Raw genomic sequence first — 19,186 nt, 5'->3', positions numbered from 1 at the left:
ATTTACCGAATGACGCTTTATGACAACAGTCATAAATATTCATGAAGGCTTATTCATGTTCATGACAGGTGTTATGTCTTTTTTATGACAGTGTCATGTCAGTCTTATTCAACCCCCTTCAAATAAAGTGTTACCAAAAATCCTTATTTTTCTTTCATTATAAACACCATGCAATTCATTTTACGTTTCTGTTTCATTTACAATAAGAAGCAAGTTTCTTGGTGGCATGAACTTTAACTTTGACAGGGGTTTTGGCTGCAAGACACAATTCTAACAAATAAGAAAAAAAAAACAATCCAGTCCTGGTTAAAAATCTCCCTATAGCCTGTGAAACAATATGTTCTGATCTGATGAAATCAAACTTAAAATTGGCCCGCATTTTCAAAGAGTTAGTTTGATATAAAAACAATCACAAGTATGTTTTGAACAAAAACCTCCAGGTCTCTGCTGGAAAGTAAAGCAAAGGAGAGATTCATTATTCTAGCCTTAATCCAAATCAACAAAAGAATGACGTCTTGAGAGAAGAATTAAAGTTTTGCAAAGGCCTAAGCAGAGTCCAGACTTACATCTGATATAAACGGGTCAATCTGAGGAGGGCTGTGTGCAAGATGTTCTCATGTTTTGACGGACGTATTGATTAGTTATCAAATCAAATATTGTCAACACAAGATGTGGGAATCAAAGAAGACTGGCAGCTATCATTGAATCAAGAGGTGGTTCAACAAAACGTTTTTATATTTCAATCAAATTGTATGGAGTTAATTATATAAAATATCACTAAGTATAATATACATAGTTGTGAATATTTTATTAAGGTCAGAAAAATGTGGCATTTTTAAAGAGGTGTGTGTGAAATTTTGAGAGCATCTGTATTTTTTTCTTAGTAAGTTGCAATCATATTCTAAAAAGCAAAACAAGAATAGCATTGAATGTAGCAAGACAATGAAAAAAGCTACTTTTTTATTATAAAAACCATGCGGAATTTGCCACATTAACGTTACCTTATATGAATGACAGGTTCACAAGTTTTCCCCATTTCTAAGAGTAAAAAAAAAAAAAAAGAAATGAGCATTATGTTACATATCACATTTATATCAAAGAGGAATGGAAAATCTTTAAAGTTCGGGAACAATAAAGTAAAGCATAGATTATAAAGATCATTTTATTAAAATCAAGTATTTCTCAAATTTTCCTCCCCTTTATATACATTTGTTCAGATATATATATATATATGTGTGTGTGTGTGTGTGTGTGTGTATGCGTGTGCGTGTGTGTGTGTATTTAGTTGATGGTAAATCCAATAAAAATAGTTTTTGTATTTCAAGTTTTGTTTTTACTCATTCTTACCAGGACTTTTAATAATTGTGGAGTATGTTGTTAGTAGAAAACCAATTTTACCATCAGTGCAGAGCTTTATCCATATCACTGTAAGCGAAAAGAGCAGCAGAACACATAGAGACGCACAGTAGGAGCTACTCATTTTATCCTTGAGTAGTGCATATATTTTTATGGCCCTTAAGATGTGAGCTTTCCACATCTATGCAAAACTCCACCACCAGCGCAGGTTCGCTGGCTGAACAGATAATGAGTTGGCGAGCAGCGACACATTTAATGGTGTATAAATCTACTTCGAGATATCAATTTGAGTTTTATTGGACGCTCCTGTGGTCCTCGCTCGTCAACAACTCGCTGTCTTGCTGTGACATGATGTTTACAGTGCTGGCTTCCTTACTTTGACCCTCATTCCCTGCAGTAAAGAGCTGACACTTTCTTTCTTTTTTTTGTTTTTTTTTGTTTGGGTTTCTCTGGAATTGTGTGAAAATTTCTTGTATAAAGAATCCCTGTGGAACCCCTTCATGGGCGAAGATCCATTTTTTTAATTCTTTATTTAGTGCAGGTTTGCATTGTATTTCGTTGTAGTGCTGTAATGTAAGCGGTTAAAAGAAGTAGGGCGAATTAGGCAGAACTAATTACAACATGTATGCGCTGCAAAACAGTAATGGATAAAAACTTCCTGTCCACCTGCTATCCATTACTGGAGCTGCTCTCAGGCTATCTGGTTTAACCTCAGAGCACTATCACATTTCGCAGCAGAAGCCCCCGCGGACGGGCGATACCCCTGACCTGTCACTCGCCACTGTAATGAGAGTGTGTACCCAGACGGTTCTTCTTGTTCCATCTTGACCTGAGACCTGCCCCCTGTGCTTCGCCGTGTGTGTGTTTGTGGAAGGAAAAGCCGTGTCGGTTTTATTTAGACCTACGACGGCAGCATCCTGTACAGTTTCCTCCTCCCGTCTGTCAGCAGAGGAGATGCCGGGCCTGACCTCCGAGCCCTCTGGCCTTTGCCTTGGCTCCCGAAACCAGATGAGAGCAAAGAGGCAGTGCAGGTCTGGCACCACAACCCTCGCACAGTGTCCAAAAATATCTCTGCCATCAACAGGGCTGCCTTGTTCCATCCTGAACTTCATACTTGTCACCTATCCAACCTATTGCTCCAAGCCCCTCTCCCTTACCTGTGTGTGGCCTAGGCAGCTTTGCTCACAGTGTCCAGAAAAACCCAGATGACCCAGTTACAGGGCCCTAAGCCGAGCAACCTCTCAGGCTTGGAGAGTAAAAAAAAGCGACTGGGAGCTGTGTGAGAGGTGGATGGTTGAGATGAGATAAGGAAGCACACTCTGCTTCAAAACACACATGGCCAAGCTTCAAATCTGCTCTTAATCCACTATTTCAAATGACATGGAGGAAAAAGAGCAGCGTGGTTTATTCTGTAATTACGGCAGTGAAAGTGAGGTGTACAAGCTGCCCTCCTTATCCCCTCCAGGAAAGCTTTAAAAGGGGATCCGGTGGTGGTCTGCGAGCTTTCAGGGGGCAAAAGTGACCTTTTTTTTTATCAGACAAATGAAGCTTGTGTCCAGCTTTTATTTGACAGTGACTGTGTGTGTGTGTGTGTGTGTGTGTGTGTGTGTGTGTGTGTGTAGGTGCGTGTGTGCGTGTGTGCGTTTGTTCTGCTTTGTGGCAGCAAACACTGTATAGTCAGCTTTCTCTGCCCTATTCCGTGTTGTAACTTTATGAAAAGTCTTTCAACAGTATTTGTAGCCCTTAACTTTTCTTCTGCATTTTATCACATTTGAACCACAAAGTGAAAAGGCATTTCACTTAGATTTTATGTGCAAGTTCGACATAGAGAAGTGCAGAATTGGGAAGTGGCAGAAATATAACACGGGATACATTTTTTGTTTACAAATACATTTCTAGAAAAAATTAACTTCTGAATTTGTATTCAATGTTTCTTTCTTTGATGCTCCTGAAAAATGTCACCTAATCAGTGAATAAACTGGAAGTGTTCTGTGAAGACCTCAGGGATTTGTTGGAAAAATATTAGCGAACAGTGTCACGAGGACCAAAGCACATACAGAACGAGTCGGGGACATTTTTCAGAGAGGCTTAAAGGATGGTAAGAGTTTTAAGCCTTCATAACTATGGTGCGCAAACCCATCCTTCTAGTCTTGAGTCCTGCTCTCTGTTTCTGCATCCATCCAACTGTGAAAACAGATTGCTACCCCTACCAACCCGTCCAAGAGCTTGACATGCGGCATTAATAACAGATAATCAATGCTTTTTACTCCACCTATGAGCAGTCAAACTGAGCTGTCTTGTTGACATATGTGTGCATGGCATGTTCGCATATGTTCACGGTTGTTTTGTTAGTTTTTTTGGGCCTCATGTCTGCCATATTGCGGTAAAATTTGCATGTTTTGAGTGTGTGTGTGTTTGTGTGTTTGTGTGTGTGTATTCTCAAAGGAAACACATTTTCTGATGTCCGCTGCAGTGCATTGTGCGTGGTGTCTTGTTTACAACATCTTTTCTCTCAGCAGGGGTCCAACAAGTAACTGACACATAAACCAACAGATAAACACAGGCACACTGAGAAGCCAGGATGGTCTTTGCTCAGTATGTCCCTCTGCTGTGGGTTATTTACTGTGCATTTTTCTGCAGCAAAGTGGTTGGTTTGATTACATTTATGCAACTGATAAGGAGACTTTTCAGTCTGGCTTATGCAATATGAATGTGAGGTTTTAGTTTTTCCTCAAGGAAACTGGTTTGTAATTTGTTTCCGCTTCTTGTATTCAGCAGATGTCGGGACTGATACTTATGTGCAGAGGTGAAACAACATGTGATTACAGAACAAAAAAAAAAAAAGTTCTTTTTGTTCTTTTTTTGTTTTTGTTTTTCATTGAATAAACTTTTTAAATCTGCTGGACAAATCCAGGAAATCTTGACTACTTAATTACTAATTAAAATGTTATGTGACCTGTTCATTCATTTCCCGATTTAAAGACAGACTTCAGATCTTTTGCTGATGTTGGTTTTTCATTTATAACACACAATAGACTGAGAAGGTGTTTTTAAATGCACCAGTGGCTTTTTGATTTGTGAAAAAATAAACTTGCAAAAATCATACATGTTGGCACGTTGAGCTTGTGGCTGCTGGTGTCCTGCTGCAGGATGGCCTGGATGGCAAATACAGAGCCAAAGAGGTAGAATAACTGTATTCACTTATTTCATGTTTAGAAAGAGATTCCCCCCCCACTAATATTTGTTTTATTCTATATGTCTAAAAATTTTATGTTTCTTTAGTTATCACATTTGTTAATATTATTAGTAATGATAGGACTATTGTTAGATTTTTTTTCTCTTACTCATAAAGTCATATTTATATTTTATGTAAATAAAACCAATGAATATTATAAATATGATGGCCGCTATTTATAGGCCCCTGATGTTTGCAGGCACAACTATACATGTGCAAGTGAAAAACAAAAACAAATACTAAACCTCTTAACAGACTTTGTAAAATGTCTGTTTTTAAGTAGATTGTCAAGCTGGTTCATTTTCATCACAATGAAAATTTGTGGGGTGGGATAAGCTTTTCTCACATAATAAAAAAAAAAGAATCCTGTAAGAAAATATGTTTCAACAGGAACAAAAAAAAAAAAATTCTCTGATGCTTAAAAGGCCGTCTCACTTATTACCAATTTTAAACCTGTTAAAAAATCTATCCATTTAGTTAAAAAAAATTGAGGAAAATAGACCTCACATCTGTTTTTATTTTTCTTATAAAATGAGGGTTTTTTTCTCCACTGTACTGACTTCTTTATGTTTTTTTCTTTCACCAAATCCTGAAAGCAACCTTGAAAAAGGCAAAGGAAAGAGCTCTGCTATGCTGTGAAGTAGCCAAAAAACACACAATTTCAGCAGCACCACTCAGTGCATGTTATTCACCATACCCTTGGTTTGTCCTGTTTGAATTTTAATGGTGGTTGGTTTGGTACGAGTCCTGCAGTGTTTTCTCTTTTGATCCACCCATCAACTATGTTTTTTTTATTTTTTATTTTACATACATCAGGAGAGGCCCTGTCCAGGGCTTCACAAATGCTTTTTAAATTCAGTTTTGTTTCACATTCACCTATTAGCACACCAAGCACAAACTCAGAGTTGTCACATGACTTCTTGTCTACAGAAGGTAGCGAGGAACTCTTTTTAGCGTTCCCCGCATTGTTATTTCTCTCACGCGGAAACAGGCTCACATTTATATTTAAACCAGTAAACGTCTACCTATAAACCCGTTGGCTAACCTTTATGGACCAGCCAACTCTCCACTGGGTGCACTTTCGCAGAGGTGCTGAATCGCACTGCACTGCACCACCTCTGAATGATAACCTTGGTTGTAACACTGAAGGAGCATACTGTACTTTGTTTCAGCCACAGGGGGTTATAGATGAGCACGGTTCTGCATATGGCCATCATTCACAGCCCCGGGCTCCCCCAGAGTGTGTGTCTTGAGCGTTTGTAACAAATGAAGCCAAGCAGTGGAGGTATTAATGTGAGGGAACAAGCCCCGTAGTGAAAGTACAGCAAGAAGTCACTTTCTCCTCCCATCTGGCCCCTAACAAGATGGAGAGGAGCAAGCAGGTGCGAGCCATGGTCGGCACCTTCACCGGCTGGATTAGCACTTCTGATGGGAGAGAAGAGAGGAGGATGATACTCCGTGCCGGCTGTCATTCTACTCTCCTCTACTTTTCCCTCTTGTCTCGCTGTTCGCCTCCCTCATACATCTCCTCGCCTCCCGTGTGATCATTGCTCTCTGGCCCTCGCTCCGCCGCTCGTGTGAGAGGAAAAACTCAGAATGAGAATAAATGAGGTGTGGGGAAGGCGCCTGGGCAGCGTGCCTGCTTGTGCCTTTCTGCATGCGTGTACCTGCCTTCAAGGGTGTTCACATCTCTTCCACCGCTTGCAGTGTCTAGTTGTGGGAGGGGAAAAAGACCATCCAGGGACTCTTCATCCACTTGCCGCTGAGCGCCCCAGGGGACGGATTGAGCCTTGCAGGCTGGGATATTATCAATACGGCCCCTCCAGGCAGCCTGGGAGACAGGAGACGGAGCCACTGACTCACTCTGCCTATTAGTCTACTGCTGAGCATCAGTGCTATGGGAAACAGCTGGTTTCAGTGGAGCTTCTGCCAACTAGTTCTCAATCTTTGCCTCTTCCATACTTCCTCAAAGTCTTTCCCAGAGGCCAGCTCAGCCTTGCTTTCTACTTTTGTTTGTGTCCTTTTGCTTCTTGTTAATTTGCTGTCCCTCCACCGGCCTTGCTCCTCCTCTAATGCTACTCAGACCTTCATTCCACTTTCTTTTTGTTCACGCTGTTGCCTTTTGACAGAGCCAAGGTACAGTACATGTACACTCTGAATCTACCGCCCACTCCCGTAATTACCTCTGCCCCCCACCCCCTCTTTAAGGGCTTTGTTTCACTGGGAATACTTTTCCTCTTTTTTTCCCCCCACCCAGTCTCATGTCAGTATCGCTCCTCTTGTGTTTCAAATCTCCATCCACGCTTTGTTAGAGAGTTGTTTTATATTCCATTTGTGTAATGAGGAGGCTGACCTCGTATTGGCACTTGTGAAAAATATGGAAATAGTTGAAACCATCCTAGAGTTGAACGAATGCCACACAACTCAACAGGAGATTTCAGTGTGAATCGGTTGGCTGTGATTTTCGGACTCTTCTATACGGTCACTTTAAACGCACGGCTCCCTCTGCTCCAAAAGCCTTCACACCAACTTAACACAGGAAGACAAAAATAAAATAAAATAATGGATGACAAACCCAATGTTTCTTTGCAGCATCCAAATCCAGAAGGTAATAGATGCATCCTTCACTAAAGTGGAAACTTCCACCCAAACTTCCACCTTTGGTAACTTTTTTTGTTTTATGACCGACGAGCACATTTCTTGCTGTTGCCAGGTAGTAAAAAGTCAAATCCTTCCCAATTTTCAGTTCACCTCTGATGATTCACGGGGGCACATCTCTGGCAAAGAGTGCTGCAGCTCTCACACGGAGGAAACTGGAGAAACCATCAGCAGAAACCACAGCTGGGTCCGTGGAGCCAACAGCTCTGGATCTTTATCAGATGGCTTAAACAGCATTGTGACCTCATGTTTTAAAAAAAAAAAAGCTCTAATAGGTGTACAAAAATGTTGACTGTGCAAGCCTCTTCTGTTTAATTCTTGCATATCCCTTGTCCGTTATGGCTTCATGTGCCTGACTGTCCGTGTTATACGTCCCCAGTTTCATCTCTGATTCAGCCATTATCCTGCAGCAGCAAGCCAAATGCAGGTCACTGGTATTTAATGGCCTCCCTGGTAAAGTGAAGGAAAAACAAGCCTGTCTGTTCTTTTAAACAATCTTCTCTTCTATGTGAAATAGTGACATTGTACAGGTTAGTATTTATAAAATGTCTAATCAGTGGAAGGGAACTGAATGAAAACATGAACTGAAATATATTTAATCGAGTTGTTTCACACAAATACTAAAATGATATTATAACTGACAGCAGATCAAAAACCTAAATGTCGTTCTGCTGAGCAGTTTATATGTAATGGGAATGCACTTTGCAGATCCTCCTTTTGCATGAATTACTCCACTGACATGGCGTGGCACAGAGGAGCTCAGGCTTGTGTGCACTTTTAGGTGTTTGCTGTATTTCATTTTAACCACGAGACTAAACCACAGATCCTCTATTAGGTTTAGCTCTGTTCAGTTTGTTAGCCAACCAATCAAGCACAGTTATGCCATGATAGGTAAACCAGGCACTGGTAGTTTTGGCAGCGTAGGCAGATGAAATCAGCATCTTGTAATGCTGTGGAAATTTCACATTGTACCTCAAACAGCTTGGATCCCGTTTCTTTCCACTCAGTCCCAGATTCTGGATCATTGATTTACAAATTAAATGCATGAAGGATTTCATCTGAAAAGGGGACATTAGACCTTTGAAGAGCAACACAGTATTTTTATATTATTATTATTAGCTTTAGTAAAATACTTCTGATGTTGTCTTTAGTAAGAGTTGCTTAGCATAAGGTATTCACAGCCCATGTTGTGATTACCTGAGGGTTGACTCCAGCTGGAGTCCATTAATTGTGTATCTCCAGAAAACGCTAAGATATACTTTGCTTTACAACTCTAATAAGACTGATATTATCCTTGTCACAACTGGATGTTTTCCTTCCACCTAATTTTCTATTAAAATTGTGTGACACAAAACTCTCTCAACAGCCAGCTTATTTAGAAGTGAGCTTTTGTGCTTTGCTCTCAGTACGCCCACAGTCTTACCTTTCCGTATGTTAGCTGCAACCTTACGTTGACTAATATTATTAATTGATATGATGTAAATATGAAATAGGAAAACTAAATTCCAGGATTTCCGTTTACTGTAAGACATATTTAATGTTTTTTTTTAATCTAAAAAAAAATATGAGTCAAATATAAAGAAAGTAATGAATCTATATGATACCTGGATTTTCCTTTTTGAATTTGAATCAGAAATATCAACCTTTTGACGCCATTTTGATCTATTGACATGACTGTGTGCTATGAAGGCAATGCCATTGTTTTGATGATGATTCAAACTATTCAGGTCTGTTTTATAAATCTGTAAAATGATTTTGTGAAGATTTGTGTGACAGGTTTGTCTATGCATTGTGTCTCTAGACAAATCAGTGTTTGTGTTTCATTGACAGCATGGTAATTTTCGATGAAATCACTTTAGTAAATAGAGCTGTTATCTCTGTGCCATTTTGTCTCAGACAGCCGGTCTTTAGAAAGCGACATCTTAAGTATATGTACCTGCAGCATGACAGGCACCACTCAAGGTTCTTCATACTTCTTTCAGCAGAGGCAAACGGTGGTGCATCAAAGTGTTTTACGCAAAAGTATGACTTACTCTCACATGTAAGACTGACGTTAATTACCCTAGGTGCTCAATGGGAGCAAATTGTTCTGGAGTGTCTGCAGCTTTTCACAGACTTTCAGTGAGATCAGATTTAGATAATTAGCCGAGCTTTCTCACAGCCTTTGCAACTGGAAAATAATTGGCTTCTCAAGCTGCTGGTGTGTCTACATCTCTCAGCCCCTACAACTTCATACTTGATGCCTCATCTGTGCTGCATTACGCCAATGCTAAGCGACATTATCAGCGTGGAGCTGCATATATGTCCAACACCTAAGATGCAACGGGCAGAGCTCTGGAAATATCCTCCATATGTTTAGCAGAGGAGATCAATAAGAAAGTGATCTAACGTGAAACTGTTGCCAACTTGTCCTATTCCAAATCCACTTTATTTTCCTTATATATCATCACTGTGTTGGTGTCACTGCAGGTATTTATCACTTGGTGTTATTTTCTCAGGTTACACTTCCCACACAGTTGGACATAAATGTGTTTTTTTGATAGAGGCAGAAATATTTATGTCTGCTTTCATGAAATAGATCAATAGTATAACACCAGAAAGAAGCTGTACAGCACGAGTTCTTCTGATTCCAGACAAAAGCTTCTTTTTTTTTTTCCATTTAAGAATGTGTATCTGAGAAAAATAATAGGTACATTCAGTTGAGGACTTTTCATCTATATCCTGTGGTGGAAAATCTTTACTGAAAGATTCACTACTACACAATATGAAATATTAAGTACTCCTTTTATTCCTTTGGCACTCAATTTTGAGGCACAATAAGCATCCACTTAACATTTTTACGTAAAAACCTGCTACTTTTGCTTGTGCTAAAAAATAGTTTACCACTTTATGGCTACATGTCTTATACATTAACAAACCAAGGAGCTGTCTTTAGACACAATGATGTAATTTAGAGTTAGGATTAAAACATATTTTAAAGGACTAGTCAAGTGATGAGTGGTCAGGCAAACTTGATCCCAGGCACAATTTTGTGTAATAGCAGCCAATATTGTTCTGTTAGCTTCAGTAAGGAGAAGCTTCCAGCTGGCACTGTGGAGACATGGTTAACAACGTTTCAGTGTCTTCTCTGCTCTGTCAGTCATTAGACTTTACAGGAACACCTCTTGATGGCTCACGTGTTTTATGTCCTCCTACTAAAGCTAGTGATCTGCAACATTAAATGCAAGTAGCTCATATTTCCACTGCTAATTGTGAATGAAAAGTCTGCATACTGTCATTTCCACTTTTCTATATAGTGTCACATTTGTCTCCTAACTTAAGAAAATTAAGTTTGTGATGTTCAGATAGCTGAAGTCACAGACGATCAGTCTCAGGTATTAGTATAGAAGCAAACAATCACTTTGGTCATTATCTCTGCTGTCTATACTATGACTCCATGCAAGTAAAGTCCATAAATATAATTCATGCATCATCTGATTTGATTAACAACAACAACAACAACAACAACAAAAACTCCCAATGCTGTACTCTTATTTTGTTTTTTCACTGCAAAATCTTTCAATTAATGTTTCTGAATAATACTATTATTACTACATCTTTGCTACCTATTGTAAAGTGAAATTCTGAAAAGAGTTTAATTTAACCATGAACTGGCCTGTCTTTAAATGTATGCAGCGACAGATAATTAATCCCAGGCTTCTTCTCTTTTTAACCGCTTTGATCAAATGCACTTGAGAGTTTAGCAATATTACAAGAAAAAGAAAAGACTTGGAGAAAGACACAGACACAAATGTTTGGCTTTATCTGTCAGACAGAGGGAGAGACAGATGGGGAGCAATAGACTGTTTTTTTTTTTGTTTTTTTTTTGCAGGAAGTAAACATGCCAATACCCGAGTAATAAGCATGCCTTGTGCCGCCAGTGATGATGCATGTGCAAGACAGAGTACAAAAAGAAAGAAGAAAAAAAACACTTTGAAGTGTCATGTTTAAAAATCAAATCATCAATCAGAAGCCTGCCTCTGCCTTAGTCTTCAAGTTCAGAGCCTGAGACAAACAACTGTGAGCTGGGTATGGGGGAAACTTTTAACGACCTTGCGACGAGCCAGTGTTTGCCACTACCTCCCACCATTCTGAATGCACTTTCCCTGAGTTGACAGGATGGTGTTTTTTCTGAGACTATAGCTGGAGAGCAACCGCCACAAGTCACGTTATGTGTTACTTTATGTACTAAACACACTGCTGAACTTGCACAGTGTCAGTCCAGCTGGAAAACAAAGAACGAGTGGGAGGAAAAGACGGAGAAAGATGCAGTGAGAGTCATGTCAGGTCACTGTGGTGGCAGCCATTATCGCCACAGTAATTATATTTTTCCTTTTCTTTCTATTTATGTGCTTCTTCAACTCTGGCATTGTTCCTTCTCTGATTAATCTTTCAGTCTGAAATCAAATCGAGACAAGTCATATGGAAATAAACAAATTACAAGCACATACTGGTAATTTTCAAATTTAAAAAGGTTCATTGCTTTTCTGTGATTTTTTTTTTCTCACTAAGAGACAAACCGCTTTAAGAACTGCTAATCAGAGTTAACAGCACACGTTCAATTCAATTCAATCCTGTTACAATGTTGAAAGCAAACACATATCTATTTACAATGACAACAAATGCATTTATGGAATACATTATATGGCACATTTTTTCCCCCAGGATATTTTATTTTTAAGACGGTCCCACGCCTTTTTGAAAAGTAAAGTCAGTAAAAGTTTGTCAGTGTTTATCCGTCTTTCTGGCCGGAAAACAAGGACATTGTTAAGTCTTCTTTTCTCCAACTTAAGAAATAAATGGCACATCTATATATAGATGTCTTGCAAAATGTTGAAACATCATGAAAAAAAAAAAAAAGGGCAAGATAGCACCTGCAGTAAGCGAGTAAAACCCCTCAATTGCCTGTGGTGTTTTAACACCTGATTGTGTGGGCGTTTTTACTAAATTTGCATGTACTGTTCCTTAATGTGTGTATTGTGACACTGTTGGTGCGTGTTTCTGTGAAAACAATGTGCCCTCTATGAGCAACTGAAAATGGATGAGACAGAGGGGCCCGCAGGGGTTGGTAAAAATAGCCCCGAGGCTGATTAGAAGAGAGGCGGCAGGGGGATTTTAAAAACCTGCTCATTACTGCACCTGTAAGGCCTCTTTAAGTAGCCCTTCTACAGAGCCCAGCTGCTCACATCTGCTGAGAGCCGCTCACATCCTCCAGGGGCGGGACATCACCACGCAACATGACGACAAAAGTGGGTAAAAATTCTGGCCTCAATACATTCCAACACAAAGAAAAGTAACTTCTGCGATGCTAAAGTTGTGTGCTGCCTGAATTTTTAATGAGATCCTTCACTGACTGTTCTTTTTTTTTTTTTTTTTTCTCCATATGGAACCAGAAAGTTCTACATCCAACTTGAAATTAAAAGCTCCATTGATGAATTTTCCGGCGCAGCTTGCCTTCATCCCTCTTGCGGTCGCTGAGGAAAGTTTTATGGCCCACTGCAATCCCCACGCACCTAAATGAAAAACTTGGCATCTAGAGACAAGAAATGACTTACTACTCCTTTAAGACCACTGCACAAACAGCTCAACCATGGTTGATTAAAGCTGTCCTCTATAAAGGGTACAGGAACTCCCAGAGAGTGGTGCTCTGTGCTGTTATTGAACCAACAATCTGTGGGGTCTGAAGAGGCTACGCCCCTCTGTCAAAGGATTGCTATGAAGTCTCAGCCTGCCTTGACCCCGGTTGACTCTCATCAGCCCTCCTGCTGGGACGGTAAAACAAACTAACCCCCCGTAGACAGGCTGTTTAGAAATGCGCAGCGCTGAAGGCTGTCCCTGGATGCCTCTTGGAGGTGGAGACGGAGGGAAAGTCAAATACGATGAGAAAAACCGGAAGGGAAAAAAAAAAAAAAACACCTCGAAGATCAACTTTGTAAAGAAACATAAACCAAATGGGTGCATATTTTGGGTTTTGGCACAACTTTTGTAAACAACTGGCCTTGGACTCAGTCTGACACCACTGGCGTGTATTTTGTTTTCGTTTTAGAAATTTGTTTTCTCTGGCTTTTTTTTATCTTCTTACCACACAGTTACTGCAGTGCATTGCAAAAGTATTTATGTCCCTTTTTGAATTATGTCATGCTACAAGCACAAGCTTTAAACATTCTGTAAGACTTTATTTGCAGGGGTGTGCATAAGACTGACAAGACACTATCAAACATAAGACAACACCTGCTATGAACATGAAGGAGTCTTTATGAATGTGTATGACTGTTAAGAAGTGTCATTCGGTAAATAATGACACTTTTAATGCAAGGTTTGCACTTTTCATGCAACCTGTTACGACTGGTTCAGGGTCGTAACAAAAACATGAAACCATGCCGTGGTTAAAGTGCACAAAAATAAGTCTTTATTAACAAAACAACCATGGATTGTGGAAATCAGTTTCAGTGGTGTAATGTAAATGCTTGGATGTGTTGTATGAATGCATATGGAGATGTTGAAATGCCAAAACAAAGACAAAATCAAAGGTGCAACAAAAGGGAAACTGAGGCCTGGCTACCAAACATCTCCAGCGGCAGAGTGGACGCTGCGGAAAGCCAGCGACACTGAAGTCGGGGACAGCCAGGTTAAAATACTCTGCGCTCCCAATCACCGGATCCGAGTCACCTGCAAAGGGGAGGAGCATAACAACGGACACCAAGACACCTGCAAAACAGCCCACAAGGCCCAGGGCTGTAACACAACCTTTAAAGCAATTTTGGATTAAAAGTGTCATTATTTACTGAGTGCCACTTCATGACAACAGTTATGAAACGTTTAATTCTGTAAAGTTTGACGCGATAGAACAGGCATGAGTTGAAAGTAGAATCTTTTTGAAATGACTGCTCTATTCTAACACATGAATATGTTTTGATCTAAACCGTTCCATTGCAGCACTGCATGTGCTTTTAGGATCGTTGTCCTGCTTGAATGCAAAACTTTTGAATCTTAAGGTTTTCTTGTATCCATCTTCACATAAATTGCACTCTCTCTCTCTCTCTCTCTCTCTCACAAAATATTGATGTCTTCAAACAGCAACGAGAAGCTGCGTTTGATAAATCATAAGTTCAGTTGGTAACATCCTGCACCAGTGTGAGAGTTTACAGTGTAGAACAAGTTTGGTCCTGGCTGGACCCACAAGCCATACGTCATCAGTAAATCACGCCCTTGGCCTGCGATGCCTGCTTTGTCCATTTGCAAGTTAGCAGAGATGTGATAACCTCAGAAGCAAAATAGAGGTAGATTGACTTCTATCTAACTTGCTGCACCTTTCACAAAAAAACCTTGTAGTTTGTGGGACACTTTGTGTTTTTGAAAGGGGCAACTGACTATCTTCTGTTTTACTACTGACGAAAAATATCCCCACAGTGAGTTTAGAAAGCCTTTTATCCACACTTTGTGTTTTACTTGTGAGCAAAAAGGTTAAAGAGCACAGTCTTAATTTAGCCAAACTTCAAACTAAACTTTTTATGCCTTTCTTATAACAATTTGCTTCTCACTACTCTTCTCAAGTGCATGTAGACTAATAATTGTACTGTCCAAACTGAGCTACAGTTTTCTGGAGTTTCTGAAGTTACTATGACTCTCCTGACTGCCTGTCTGATCAATGCTGTCTGTGTCTGGCCAGTCGGTTAACTGGACGGCCATGTCTCAGTAGGCTTGCTGTTGTGTTTTAAACTTTTCCTTTATCTTCTTCAGCTTTACCACAACTGAAACCCTGACCTTTCTGTTCTGCTTTCAGCTCTCCAGGATGTTTATTTACCAATTTGCTATAGCAAAACTCTGTGGCATTTACAGGACAGATGTGTTTATACTAAGATTAAATTCAGTATAAATCTACTAACCAGATTATCCCTTTGGACAATGTAAGGCGAGTATAATTTTGAGTAAGAGAGACTAAATCATACACATACCACATTTTTATTTTATTCTAACATTTTAAATCATGTAAAACTTTTAACTGTTTGCAGTGAAGAGCCACTTCATGTGACTATAAAACAAACTGTGTTTTAACAAAGTGGTGCAAGAATCTTTACAATACACTGCAGTACATCTGACGTTATAGCGAAAACCTATTTACGATACAAGAGCTTTTTTTTTTTTTAAAAAAAATATCCATTTGCAATATTGTAAAGTAAACAAAACAGGAGAACGCTCCGCTATTAATGTCAAAGTATGAAATATTGGAGAGCTGCGCTTTTCAGAGATTCAAGGACAAGCATGTAGCACTCTTTTCTAGTTGGTCTTTGCACACATTTTCTATCTGGCTTCACATGTTTGCAAATATTTGTATTCATTGAGTCAAGGACACTTGAGCTTGCTCACTGTCAACCAGATGTACATGTTGTCTACATATTCCCTGACTAAAGCCTGCCCAGCATAATTACAGTCATCTTCTTTCCGCCTTCCACTAACCTGCCGCCCTTCCACACATGCAATATGCACAATCACCTCTTTGCACACAAGTGTCAAACACAACCTTTCCATCCTTCAATCTGCCACCCATCCTTTAATCTCCTCTATCCACCTTTTCTCCCACACACAAACGCGGGCTGCAGCCGCAGCTGTATGCTTTCGCCTAATCCCGCTGTCCTCTTGTGTTATAACAGCTCTGAACCCGGCCCTCAGAAGAGGGAGACTCGCCCACATTGTTGTTTTCACAGGCTGCAGCATCTGGACAGATCGACGTCGCTCCTAGAGTGTGCTGTTTTGGGGTCAAGGACGGGATGGAGGGCCAAAAAAAAAGGATTGCCATGTATCACTTGCTAAAGATAATATACTTTAGAAGAGATAGATGAGTGCAGGATAACTTAGTAAATCGATTCTACCTAAATGTATGTTCACTTGGTTGCTTTTTGTGCTCGATGTCACCGGGTCAAAACTCGGAGTTTAGGATGAAAGCAAGAAAAAAAGCAAATAAAAAAAGTCCAAGTTATAAATCTTGCCAATCTCGTCTCATTTGAACTCCCCTTTTCTCCTGCCTTCCCCGTCAGTTTCTTCATCTTCATCTCGCAGTTTTTAACTCCCTGTTCCATCTCTCTATGCCTCCCTTCTGGATCACAGCCCTTCTGACCTGCTTTGTCCAGAGCACACAAACATATTTTCTGTGATGTCTGCCAGCTGCCTGGCTTAGCTTGGCTCAGTCCAGCTCAGCTCAGGCTCCGTCTTTCTTTCCTCTTTTTTTTTTTTTTTCTGTTGATGATCAGCGCTGAACTTGTCTAGCCTCTCCCATGCAATCACCAGGACCCCTGGTCCTCCAAGGCATTTCCTGGGTCACCTGAGCGGTGTACTGCCCTCCCCTCCCAAACATCCTCATGCTCCCATTCCCTTCGTTGCCTCTTCCTGCCTGGCTTGGAAGGTCCTGAGAGGGGTCAGTACGGCCTGGTGCGTGAGTGGGAGCCATACTGTGGATATTTATTATTTCATTTAAGCCCTCTCTTTGCTCCAGAGAGTAAAGGGACCATTGGTGTCTCGTATGGGTTGAAGGATAGTTCATAAGGTGACCATGTGAACTGGTGAACTGCAAAGCAAGCTTGGGGGTGTATGTCTCTGAGAGCATTGTCAAAAAGCCCCCTGAAGAGTTTAAGCAACTAAAAGTTTATACGACATGATAAATTCAGGAGAGTGCACATGAATGAGCAGCCACACACAAACGTTACGCTGCTTGGTCGAGGGAGAACTAGTGCCTTTTAGGTAATTGCATCATTTATTTTATGTGGTTTTGAAATGGCACGTACTAAAATGTCCTTTCCCCCCACCCCCCAACCACAGGGTGGAAGACCGCAGCAACTGCAGCGTTTTGAACGTTAATATATTTTTTTATTTGCATTGGGAAATTTAGACTTCCCTGGCGTATCGTGTAGATCTTGAAAATTAAATTCTATTTTTAAGGATTGGGACATTTTAATGAAAGAGGCTTAACAAAAAAATTTAACACTCAATTCCAGGCTTTTTTGGACCTAAAAGTGAGACCATTAGGAGTCCTTTCCAAGATTTCTTTCACTATTATTGCGACGTATATCCTATACAGTTCAAGCAAATCTGCAGAAGAAAATAAAAAAAATGCAGCTGCCTGGTTTCATATGTGTGCACACTTTGAAATCTATGCTTTCTTGAAACACCCTGTGAATCAATGTCAGTATTCATTCATCTTTGGTTGGAGTCTGTCAGCATCCCACGTCTTGGCTGAGTAATATTGGCAGACTCCACCGCCCTCTTCAGATGACCCCAAAGATTTTGTGCGGGAATCTGGCTCAATGACTATCAGGTCCAAAAGTCAAGTTTTGTAACCTGATAAAAAGTCCAAAACTTGACTTGTTATCAAGTGAAACCATTTTGATTTGAATATTTGACCTCACTACTGTCATAGTAAATATTTCTTAAATTATGTGCTTTCTTACAACAACAACAAAAACAACATTTTCCACAAATATCAACGTCCCACTGAGGAAAAGGCATCAATCTTCTGTCGGGCTTAGTTGAGGTTTGAAGAGACTGCAGTAAGTGAGAACTTTGTTAAAGAAAGAAACTAGATGACTTTGCAGAACACAAGGAAGCACAAAGGAACCAGGTAAACAGCTGTATGAGACAGATCACAACACAGAAGGAACCAGCAAAGGAAAATCGGTCAACTTATATACTAAAGAATGAGGGGAGAAAGATATTAGATGCAGGTGATGAAAATCAGGTGAGTGGGAACATCTGTGGAAGAGAGCAAACTGGCAGGTGAACAATCAACACTTTAGGGCCGAGCCAAGATTTAAAAAGACAACATTAAGAGGGAAATGATTTTTATTGTGAAGTTGAACATAGAACTCAGGTCTGCAGACTTCCTCGTAAGGACTAAAGGAAGGAACTGTTTACAAACCATCACCGACCCAAATGGCATCTGCAGTTTGTTAAAATTTAAATTTTTTCTCGATGTCTAAACACTTTATGGAAAGCTGTACATTTACACAAACCTGTAAAAGTCAGGAAAAGAAAACTGACGTGCGTGTGACGTCTACAAAATGTGACTTTTCGTGGTGTGTCAGGAGGCCTAATTGTTCTTTTAGAACAAAACCTTCATCTGCTGAGTTTGCCTCTGGGTCCAGTGGCGAAGACTATGCTACACAGAGGAGTCTAATGGAGTCCATCACAAAAAGGCAGAGTATTTAAAATAATAAGTGTGTAATTTATTTAATGGGCATGTTATTTCCACTTTGAGCACAGTGCTGTCTGATGTGATAATGCATCCATCTTGTGGTAAAACCAACACTGGTACTAACCCTGCTAATAGGAAGAGGAGAAAAAGAGAAACATTAAGTTGTCATATGTTGTCATGACACATTGTGATGCAGGAGGATGTGTGGGTTTTCTGAACTGAACAACAACCTTTAATCTGAAGTGCTGTAGTTAGCACAGATGCATGGGCACCATTGCTATTTCTGGCCCAGAAAAACAAAACAACAACAAAAAAAAAAAACATAAATAGTAAATAGAAAAGTCTGCAGGTTCAGTTTTATGAGAACAATTTTTTTTTAGATTTATGAGTATGTAAGATTTGCTGTTTACATAAAAAAAAAATCTAGCAGATGATCTTTTTTTTGTCTCCAACTCTTAACAATATGTCTGAAAATACCCAAATGTCAGACTGATAGATTCTCAGTCTGATACAAAAATCTAATTAATTCACTGCCAAGTATAATATTGTGAAAAGGCAGATGTATGTTTACAACTTTAGCTTTTTTTTATTGCACCTGGGTAATGACAAAATGATGAAGAAGAATAAAAAGATCTTCAGCTGAAGTGCGTATAGATTGTGCAGTAGGTCAATGATCTAAAGCAAACCAACAAGTTCACCTATGAAATGGTATA

The sequence above is a fragment of the Poecilia formosa genome, unplaced genomic scaffold, assembly GCF_000485575.1.
Source record: "Poecilia formosa unplaced genomic scaffold, Poecilia_formosa-5.1.2 Scaffold10, whole genome shotgun sequence".
Classification (NCBI taxonomy): domain Eukaryota; kingdom Metazoa; phylum Chordata; class Actinopteri; order Cyprinodontiformes; family Poeciliidae; genus Poecilia; species Poecilia formosa.
Note: the sequence above shows the minus strand (reverse complement) of the source record.